At 41.5% G+C, this 10,883-nt stretch overlaps 1 long non-coding RNA gene across 1 annotated transcript; it reads left to right on the top strand.

Moving 5' to 3' along the window:
- Positions 1-312: 312 nt before the first annotated feature.
- LOC136549564 (uncharacterized) lies at positions 313-7,533 on the top strand. The gene is made up of 2 exons (XR_010781953.1): positions 313-5,666; positions 6,230-7,533. It is a non-coding gene; the product is annotated as an uncharacterized lncRNA (long non-coding RNA).
- Positions 7,534-10,883: the final 3,350 nt, after the last annotated feature.

Genomic DNA, 10,883 nt, shown 5'->3' with positions numbered 1-10,883 from the left:
AAACATTGAAAACTATTCCGTCCACCGGTGCGACACTAAAAATGCTCCATGCGATCAGATCAGGAAAGCAACGTGCACTCGCTCCATGTAATCAGCTCAATCCCCATAACAGCCGCAACAAATCCGGAAGACAAAAATCAATTCCCGTAACAATCATGATCAATTCTACGGTCACCCCACCTATGAAGTATGAAGTGCTTTCGTCAAACGAAATTTCATGCACGTGTCCCAAGCTGGGCCCACACATGGGTTCATCTGCCTTTTTCCAATGGTGCGCGTGCACAGATGTGGCTCGAGACTCCGAGGCGAGTTTACACGTTACGTAGAGTTCGAGTCAGAGGGGGACAGGTTCTGATCTACAAAAGCCACTGCATTCGTGGTAGTGTTTTATCTACAATCCGTCCCATCTAGAGAAGACCAAAGTTGTTGATTCGTGCAAGGAAGCTCATCTGTTAGTGTTGCCCAATTAGAGTCGATCTGCTTCAACGCACGCTACAAGGGCAGGCATATCAAGATAACTGATGCGGACATCACTCCTTCGGTTGTACCCGCTGATCCTCCAACTGTCATGCAAGGTCCAAAGACCCGGGCTCAAATGTGTCAACTCAATTTAGAGGTGAGCTCGTTCTTAAGCGATCATTTTTATACTTTTGAGAATAGACTAATACCTAATGATGTTATCTTGCTTAGGAACATTGGAGAGGGTCATGAAGGACTTAGAGGACGTGGTGGAGGCGAAGATGACCAGCAAGGACGTCCAATAGGAACCGGAGGCCCGGTCCAACACGATTTCGAGTCTGCCTTGGCCTCCAGCACCAGTCTGCCTTAAACTGGTCACCCAGGACGCATTCGGACTCTGTTTTCGACGTTCCACATATGGATGGAAAGATAATTTAATAAGGAAGCTAATCCATGTGGTCTCACATCAAAAGCTCTTTGGAATCAACCTGAATCATCGAAACAAGTCAGCGTCCAGAATCTGTTAGGGTGCTGCGACACCGTCTTTTGGTCCGTTGGACCATGTATCGTGTTTGGGCCCATTAGGGGCGCGTCCAGGGGTCTTGCACGACCCTAGAGTCTTTATAAACAGCCGCCACCCCTCCATTAGGGTTTGGATTTTGCTTAGATTATTTTGTCAACAATAGTTTCGCCGTTCATCGATTTGTGAGACCCCAACTTCGTAAGATTAATCATTCATCTACAATTTGGTTGTGTTCTTTCTTGTTCTTGCTTGTGTTCTTCGTTGTGCAGGCAGGGATTAGCCTTCTTGGCGAGGTCAACCTGGTCCGTGACTTGGTTGATAACCAGAGAAGCTGTGGTGCTAAGATTGCAGGGTTCGATCTTTCGATCTGAAGCTGGATCGGTGTGTTATTCTCCGCCACAACGATAGTTACCTCTACCTGACGGAAGATCGGGATCCCCGTTCCCATTAAGTGGTAATCAGAGCTAAGGTATACCATTAGATTCACATTTATTCCCTAATTTGAGTGTTTCGCATTCGTCCCATAGTCCAGTGCCATACTCGTATTTCCTGTCCTAGAACTTCCGCGCCACAGCCTTTGCATATTTCAGTTTCAGAGTCCGTCGTGTTGAGTTTGTATCCTAGTCAAGGTCTTGTTGCTGGTTAAGTCGTGTTAGAGTCCAGTTCGTGTGTTTTCCCCCATTGTTTCCATCAAATCTTTGCTGTTGTGACCAGTTTTGCGCACATTGTTCCCGTTTTGTCCTCTAATTCGAAGCCAATTCTTAAAACTGGTCTAGTTTTCGCATACGAACTCTGATTTCGACGTTCCATATATCAAAATCGATCAAAAAAAATTTCGGATCCATCCATCCCCCACGTTGTTGGGGTTCAAAAATTTTAAATTGGTCAAAAAGTGGTCACAAGATCCTCTTTTCGTGGTCACAAGGTTTTTGTCGATTTTGAGCAAGTTTTCTAAAAATTCCACAGGCCACGTCTTACACTTGTTTGAGCTCATATTTTCTGTGGTTACTTCTTTTGTGCTCCTAAGTAAAGGAAACATATCAAAAAAAGAAAATAAAAAAGTCAAAATTTCCCAAAAAACAACGATAGCCCAAAAATAGAAAAAAAAAGAAAGGGGCAAAAGAGGAACAATATCTAGAGGAGCATATAGAGAAGACCAAAGCCAGCTGTGTTACTGTGTGCTGTCTGGTTCCTTGTTTGTGTTGCTGTTTGCATCCACCATACTTGTTTTTCACACACCTGTCACCTTTCTATCCACCATACTTTTGTCACACGCCTGGTAGTTGGAACATTTTAGACCAGCAACGAGAACAAGTACTTTGGACTATAATTCAGCATTACTTTCTGTTACTGACTTGTGTGCTAGATATACATATTACTCTTTGTTTGCCTTCCAAGCTCCACAAATTCTTCAGATCAGTACAGAAAAAGGGCTTTGCAATCTCGGTACCATTACCTCACAGGTATCAAGAACCAGCTGCCGGTTGTACCGCCCACTGCTTGCGTTGGTAAGACCTTTATAAGAGCTTGGTAAGACGCTTCCACTTGTTGTGAAAAGTGACACCACTGCAACCATGTAGTCATTTGTTAGGGATAACTTTCACCGTTAGTTCCTGTTTTTTGTGTTTACAATGGTAGGAGGTGAACAGACTGGAGATAATAATTCTACGAGTTTCAACGAGTGTGTCAGCCAAGAGCAATTATAAGCTATTGTAGAGGATGCCCAAAAAAGAATGAATAAGGCCGTTAGGAAGGCCGTCACTGATGCACTCATTGAACTCAATATTGGCAACAACATGGAGAGATTAGACAAACAAATTTCCACGCTAACCGACAAGGTTACTGAGTTGGAAACATTGGCAGCGGTCAACAACAATGACATCTCCGGTAGCAACACCGATGGTCTATTGCCGAAAGACACGGTGCATGATGCCATTGGGAACATAGATCGAGCAGCCTTTCGACAAGCAAGATTACGATGACGACTTCGCCGCAACACGACAGGTATGGGTGGTGTCCACCACCATCAAGGTAATAATCACCGTGTACCCGATGATCCTTATGCTAAGATTAAGTTCATAATACCATCTTTTTTGGGTCATTATGATGCTGAGGGATATCTTGATTGGGAGATGACGGTAGAACAAAAGTTTAGTGCCCACCTTGTGCCTGAGCATCATAGAGTTCGACAAGCTACTATTGAGTTTAAGGATTTTGCCATTATTTGGTGGAATGGGTTAGCTACATAGGATGCTTTACCTGGTACATGGGAAGAACTTAAGGTAGCTATGCGTGATCGCTTTGTTCCTCCTTCTTATCATAGAGATTTGCGTAAGAAATTGATATGATTAGAACAAGGAGATAAATTTGTACAGGATTACTATGGTGAGCTCCAAAAGGGATTGATCTATAGTGTTGTGGAGGGGAACGAAGATGCCATCTATCATTTTTATTTGGGTTTGAGGCATGAGATTCAGGACATTGTTGATTATAAAGAATTTAACACTGTCAACCAGTTATTTCAGTTTGCTATGCTTGCAGAAAAAAAATTGCAGGGGCGTGAACAGCAGAGCAAGAGCAAGGTCAGCACCACCACATACACGCCACGCTCGGCACCATCTTCGGGGCTGACCAAGCCAACCACTTTTTGGGTGCCTCCACCAGCGAGCAAGCGACCAACAGCCTCTGGAGTTTCCGCTACACCTAAGGCACCTCCCACACGACCATCAAATTCAGGTAAAAATTCTTTGCAGGTGCCTACCAAGAGTGCCTCATCCATTGCATCGACGGGACGCACTTTGGGCATTCAGTGCCACCGTTGCCATGGCATTAGCCATGTGCATTAGGACTGTCCAAGTCAGCGGGCATATATTATTGCAGAAGATGGTTACATCAACACCTCTGACATTGAGGATGAAGAAGACCGAGATGCAGATGAGGAGGACGGCGAAGTCCTTGGTGATGAGGCCATGGTGGCCTATAGGAGCATCATTGTACAGCGGGTGCTTAGCTCACAAGTCTAGTAGCCTGAGAAGCTACAACGCCATAACTTGTTCTAGATTTTCTTCGTCATCAGCAACCGTCGAGCACGTGTCATTATTGATGGAGGTAGCTGCAACAATTTGGTGAGTTCTGATTTGGTCAAGAAACTTGGCTTGACCACATGCCCACACCCATGTCCATACCATATTCAGTGGTTAAATGATTCTGGTAAAGCAAAGGTAACACAAACTTACAGAGTTTCATTTTCCATTGGTTCTTATGCTGATTCTGTTGATTGTGATGTGGTACCTATGCAAGCTTGTTCACTTTTATTGGTTCGTCTTTGGAAACATGATAATGATGCTACACACCACGGTAGAAGTAATAAATACACTTTTGCTCATAAAGGAAAGAAAATTACTTTGGTACCTTTGACCCCTGCTCAAATTGTACAAGCTGATAGAGAACGCCCTGCTAGTTTGAATGAAGTTCAATCTAAAAATCAGCAAGTTGCTAATTCTATTTTCCCACCTAAAAAGGATAAGTCTAAATCTATTTCTAAGGCTGAGGGGATTCAATTGAAGGGTGGTGTTATGCTTGCAACAAAATGTAACTTTGCTGAAATTTCTGGTGATGATATTTGCTATGCTTTGGTATGCAAACGAGCTATGTTTTCGCTTGATGATATTGTTAGCTCGGTGCCACTTGCTGTCACTAACCTTTTGCAGGAGTATGAGGACATTTTTTTCAGCTGAGATACCCCTGAGGCTACCACCTATGAGAGGAATAGAGCATCAAATTGATTTGATTCTGGGAGCAACCTTGCCCAACCGTGCTGCCTATCGAACCAATCCCGAGGAGACTAAGGAAATTCAGTGGCAAGTCCAAGACCTTTTGGACCGCGGGTATGTATGTGAAAGCCTTAGTCCTTGTGCCGTTCCTATACTTTTGGTTCCTAAGAAAGATGGAACTTGACGTATGTGTGTTGATTGTAGAGCCATCAATAATATTACTATTTGGTATCGTCATCCTATTCCTAGGCTAGACGACATGCTTGATGAATTGTGTGGTTGTATAATTTTCACTAAGATTGACTTGCGAAGTGGCTACCACCAGATTAGAATGAAACTTGGAGATGAATGGAAAACTGCGTTTAAAACCAAATTCGGGTTGTATGAGTGGTTAGTTATGCCTTTTGGTTTGACAAATGCACCTAGCACTTTCATGCGCTTAATGAATGAGGTTTTAAGAGTTTTTATTGGTCATTTTGTGGTAGTTTACTTTGATGATATATTGATTTACAGAAAGTTTTTTGATGAACATATGGACCACTTACGTGCTGTTTTTAATGCTTTACGTGATGCACGTTTATTTGGTAACCTTGAGAAGTGCATCTTTTGCACGGATCGAGTTTCTTTTCTTGGCTATGTTGTAACTCCACAGGGAATTGAGGTGGACGAGATGAAAATTGAAGCCATAAAGAGCTGGCTGGTTCCCCAAACCGTCACACAGGTGAGGAGTTTTCTTGGTCTTGCAGGATTCTACCGCCGCTTCATCAAAGATTTCAGCACCATTGCTGCCCCGTTGCATGAGTTGACGAAGAAAGGAGTGGTGTTCCATTGGGGAAAGGCACATGAGGAGTCCTTTGACACTTTGAAGGACAAGCTTACACACGCACCATTGCTGCAACTTCCAAACTTTGGTAAGACTTTTGAGCTAGAATGTTATGCTAGTGGAGTTGGCATTGGAGGTGTTTTGATGCAAGATGGTAAACCCATTGCTTACTTTAGTGAAAAATAGCATGGCCCTGTTCTTAATTATTCCACGTATGATAAGGAATTGTATGCACTTGTTTGTTCTTTAGAGACGTGGCGTCATTATTTGTGGCCTAAAGAATTTGTTATTCATTCTGATCATGAATCGCTTAAGTATCTTCGCTCTCAAAATAATCTGAATCGTAGGCATGCTAAATGGGTTGAATTTATTGAATCTTTTCCTTATATTATCAAACACAAGAAAGGAAAGGATAATGTGATTGTTGATGCTTTGTCTAGAAGATATACATTGCTGTCCCAACTTGATTGTTGGATTTTTGGTCTTCAATCAATTAAAGAACAATATGCGCTTGATCCTAATTTTAAGGATGTGTTGCTTAATTATAGAGAGGGACGTACATGTAATAAGTTTATGATCAATGATGGGTTTTTGTTTAGAGCTAACCGCCTATGCATTCCAGTTGATTCCGTTCGTCTTTTGTTGTTGCAGGAGGCACATGGAGGCGGATTGATGGGATATTTTGGTGCCAAGAAGACAGAGGAGGTGCTGTCCACACACTTCTTTTGGCCAAGGATGAGGCAAGATGTAGAGCGGTACGTGGCTTGGTGTGCTACATGTCAAAAAGCTAAGTCGCGGTTGAACCCACATGGTTTGTATATGCCTCTTCCTGTTCCTTCTACTCCTTGGGCTGATACATCTATGGATTTTGTGTTGAGTTTGCCAAGGACTAAGAGGGGGAGGGATAGCATTTTTGTGGTGGTTGATCGTTTTTCTAAGATGGCATATTTTATTCCTTGTCATAAGAGCGACGATGCTGTTCATATTGCTGACCTTTTCTTTCAAGAAATCGTTCGCTTGCATGGTATGCCTTCTACTATTGCTTCAGATCGTGATGCAAAATTCTTGAGTCATTTTTGGCGAACATTGTGGAATAAATTGTTGACCAAGCTGTTGTTTTCTACAACATGTCATCCCCAAACTGATGGGCAAACTGAGGTTGTGAATTGAACATTGTCCACCATGTTGAGAGCAATTTTGAAGCGTAATTTAAAGATGTGGGAAGAGTGTTTGCCGCATGTGGAGTTTGCATATAACAGAGAGGAACATTCCACCACCAAGGTAAGTCCTTTTCAGGTAGTGTATGGTTTTAACCCCCGTGCTCCTATTGATCTTTTGCCTTTACCTACCACTGAGAGAATATATAGTGATGCTAGAGAGCGTGCTGATTTTATTCGTAAGTTGCACGAAACAACTAAAGCAAATATTGAAAGCATGAATGAAAAGTATAGAATTGCTGGCGGTAAAGGTAGAAAAGAGATTAGACTTGAACCGGGTGATTTGGTTTGGTTACATTTGAGAAAAGATAGATTTCCTGAGCTGCGTAAGTCTATATTAATGCCAAGAGCAGCTGGTCCTTATAAGATAATTGAGAAAATAAATGATAATGCCTACAAACTTGAGTTGCCACCCGAGTTCAGGGTTAGTCCCACATTTAACATTGCAGATTTGAAACCTTATTTGGGAGAAGAAGATGAGCTTGAGTCGAGGATGACTCCATTTCAAGAGGGGGAGGACGATGAGGACATCACTCCTTCGGATGTACCTGTTGATCCTCCAACCGTCATGCAAGGTCCAATGACCCGGGCTCGAATGCGTCAACTCAATTTAAAGGTGATGAGCTCGTTCTTAAGCGATCATTTTTATACTTTTGAGAATAGACTACTACCTAATGATGTTATCTTGCTTAGGAATAATGGAAAGGGTCATGAAGGACTTAGAGGACATGGTGGAGGTGAAGATGACCAGCAAGGACGTCCAACAGGAACCGGAGGCCCGGCCCAACACGATTTCGGGTCTGCCTCGGCCTCTAGGACCAGTCTGCCTTAAACTGGTCACCCAGGACACATCTGGACTCCATTTTCGATGATCCACATATGGATGGAAAGGTAATTTGATAAGGAAGCCAATCCATATGGTCTCGTGTCAAAAGCTCTTCGGAATCAATAGGAATCGTTGAAACAAGTCAGCATCCAGAATCTACCAGGGTGCTGCGACACCGTCTTTTGGTCCGTTCGGCCATGTATCGTGTTTGGGCCCATTAGGGGTGCGTCCAGGGGTCTTGCATGACCCTAGAGTCTTTATAAACAGCCGCCGCCCCTCCATTAGGGTTTGGGTTTTGCTTAGATTATTCTATCAAGAACAGTTTCACTGTTCATCGGTTTGTGAGACCTCAACTTCGTAAGATTAATCATTCATCTGCAATTTGGTTGTGTTCTTTCTTGTTCTTGCTTGTGTTCTTCGTTGCGTAGGCAGGGATTAGCCTTCTTGGCGAGGTAAACCTGGTCCGTGACTTGGTTGATAACTAGAGGAGCTGTGGTGCTAAAATTGCAGGGTTTGATCTTTCGATCTAAAGCCGGATTAGTGTGTCATTCTCCGCCACAACGATAGTTACCTCTACCTGACGAAAGATCAGGATCCCCGTTCCCATTAATAACCAGACCCTTTCGATGGGTCATGAGGTGGGGAAAAACAATTTTCCTACGTGCACACGGAATAGATTACTAGGAGGTTTAAGATTTATTGCAGATATATTTTTAGGTGGAGTACTAGATTCTAATGACTCTCTTCGTGCATTTTCATACATAATCTCCTACATGAATCCTATTGAAAATCAGGAACAAGGTTGTTCAATACCATTCAGAGACTTAACAAAACCGATCATTGAAGGTAAATCTGATATATATATATATATATATATATATATATATATATATATATATATATATATATATATATTTACACACACACACAACTAAAACATTCGTAACTATTCCGTCCACAGGTGCGACACCAAAGCCACTCCATGTGATCAAATCAGGAAGGCAACGCACACTCGCTCCATGCGATCAGCTCAATCCCCATAACAACCGCAACAAATCCGAAAGACAAAAATCAATTCCTGTAACAATCATGATCAATTCTACGATCACCCCACCTAAGAAGTATGAAGCGCTTTCGTCAAACGAAAATTTCATGCACGCGCCCCAAGCTAGGCCCACACATGGGTTCGGCTGCCTTTTGTCCAATGGTGCACGTGCGCAGATGTGGCTCGAGACTCCGAGGCGTGTTTACATGTTACGCAGAGTTTGAGTCGGAGGGGGACAGGTTCTGATCTACAAAAGCCACTGCGTTCGTGGTAGTGTTTTCTCTGCAATCTGTCCCATCTAGAGAAGACCAAAGTTGTTGATTCGTGCAAGGAAGCTCATCTGTCAGTGTTGCCCAATTAGAGTCCATCTGCTTCAACGCACGCTACAAGGGCAGGCATATTAAGATAACCAGACCATTCTGATGGATCGTGAGGTGGGGAAAAAACAATTTTTCTATGTGCACACGGAATAGGTTACCAGGAGGTTTAAGGTTTATTGCTGATATATTTTTAGGTGGTGGAGTACTAGATTCTAATGACTCTCTTGGTGCATTTTAATACATACTCTCCTACCTGGAACCTATTGAGAATCCGGAACAAGGTTGTTCAATACCATTCAGAGACTTAACAAAACTGATCATTGAAGGTAAATCATATATATATATATATATATATATATATATATATATATATATATATATATATACACACACACACACATGTATATATATATATACAACTAAAACATTTATAACTATTCCGTCCACAGGTGCGAGACTAAAGGCGCTCCATGCGATCAGCTCAATCCCCATAACAACCGCAACAAATCCGGATGACAAAAATCAATTCACATAACAATCGTGATCAATTCTACGGTCACCCCACCTAAGAAGTATGAAGCGCTTCGCGTCCCAAGCTGGGCCCACACATGGGTTTGGCTGCCTTTTGTCCAATGGTGCGCGTGCACAGATGTGGCTCGAGACTCCGAGGCGAGTTTACACGTTACGTAGAGTTCGAGTCCGAGTCCGAGGGGGATAGGCTCTAAACTACAAATGTCATTGCGTTCATGGTAGTGTTTTATCTACAATCCATCCCCTCTAGAGAAGACCAAAGTTGTTGATTCGTGCAAGGAAGCTCATCTGTCAGTGTTGCCCAATTAGAGTCCATTTGCTTCAACGCACGCTACAAGGGCAGGCATATCAAGATAACCAGACCCTTGGGATGGATCGTGAGGTGGAAAAAAAAAATAATTTTCCTACGTGCACACAGAATAGGTTACCAGGATGTTTAAGGTTTATTGCTGATATATTTTTAGGTGGTGGAGTACTAGATTCTAATGACTCTCTTTGTGCATTTTAATACATACTCTCCTACATAGAACCTATTGAGAATATGGAACAAGGTTGTTCAATACCATTCAGAGACTTAACCATTGAAGGTAAATCTGATATATATATATATATATATATATATATATATATATATATATATATATATATATATATATATATATATATATATATATATATATATATATATATATATATATATATATAGGGAGGGTATACAAAATAAGTTATTCTGTAGCCACCTCCATTTATGATAATTTTATATAATAATTTATAATAATGTCAATACATATTTACGATAGTTGGGTTACTATAACACATGGGAATATTTACCATAACATTATAGTAAACTACTTAATAAGGAGTTACTATAAACTCGTAAATTAACATGATAATTATCGTAACTCAAGTGGCTATAGAATAAGTTATTTTGTAGCCAGCTACATGGTATATATATATATATATGTGTGTGTGTGTGGCCGCAGAATAATTTATTCCGTGGCCACTTTGAGTTACGATAATTACTATACTAATTTACGAGATTATGATAACTCACTCTTAAGTGATTTACTATAGCATTATGGTAAGTATCATCTTGAATTATAGTAATCCATGTATCGTAAATGTGTATTGTCATTATCGTAAATTGGTACAAACATTATCGTACATCAAGATGACCATAGAATAAGTTATTCTGTGGCCAGCTGTATAATAGCCTTACCGTGTATGTGTGTGTGTATATATATATATATATATATATATATATAACAGATTCGGAAAACCAGCAGCCGCTGGTCCACACCTGGGTACAACTTCGAACCCTTTTGTCCAATCGTGCTTGTTTCTTGCACATTTGTATTCGGAACAC

Source organism: Miscanthus floridulus, chromosome 4 (assembly GCF_019320115.1).
Source record: "Miscanthus floridulus cultivar M001 chromosome 4, ASM1932011v1, whole genome shotgun sequence".
NCBI classification, from domain to species: domain Eukaryota; kingdom Viridiplantae; phylum Streptophyta; class Magnoliopsida; order Poales; family Poaceae; genus Miscanthus; species Miscanthus floridulus.
This window is presented reverse-complemented; position numbering and strand designations above follow the sequence as displayed.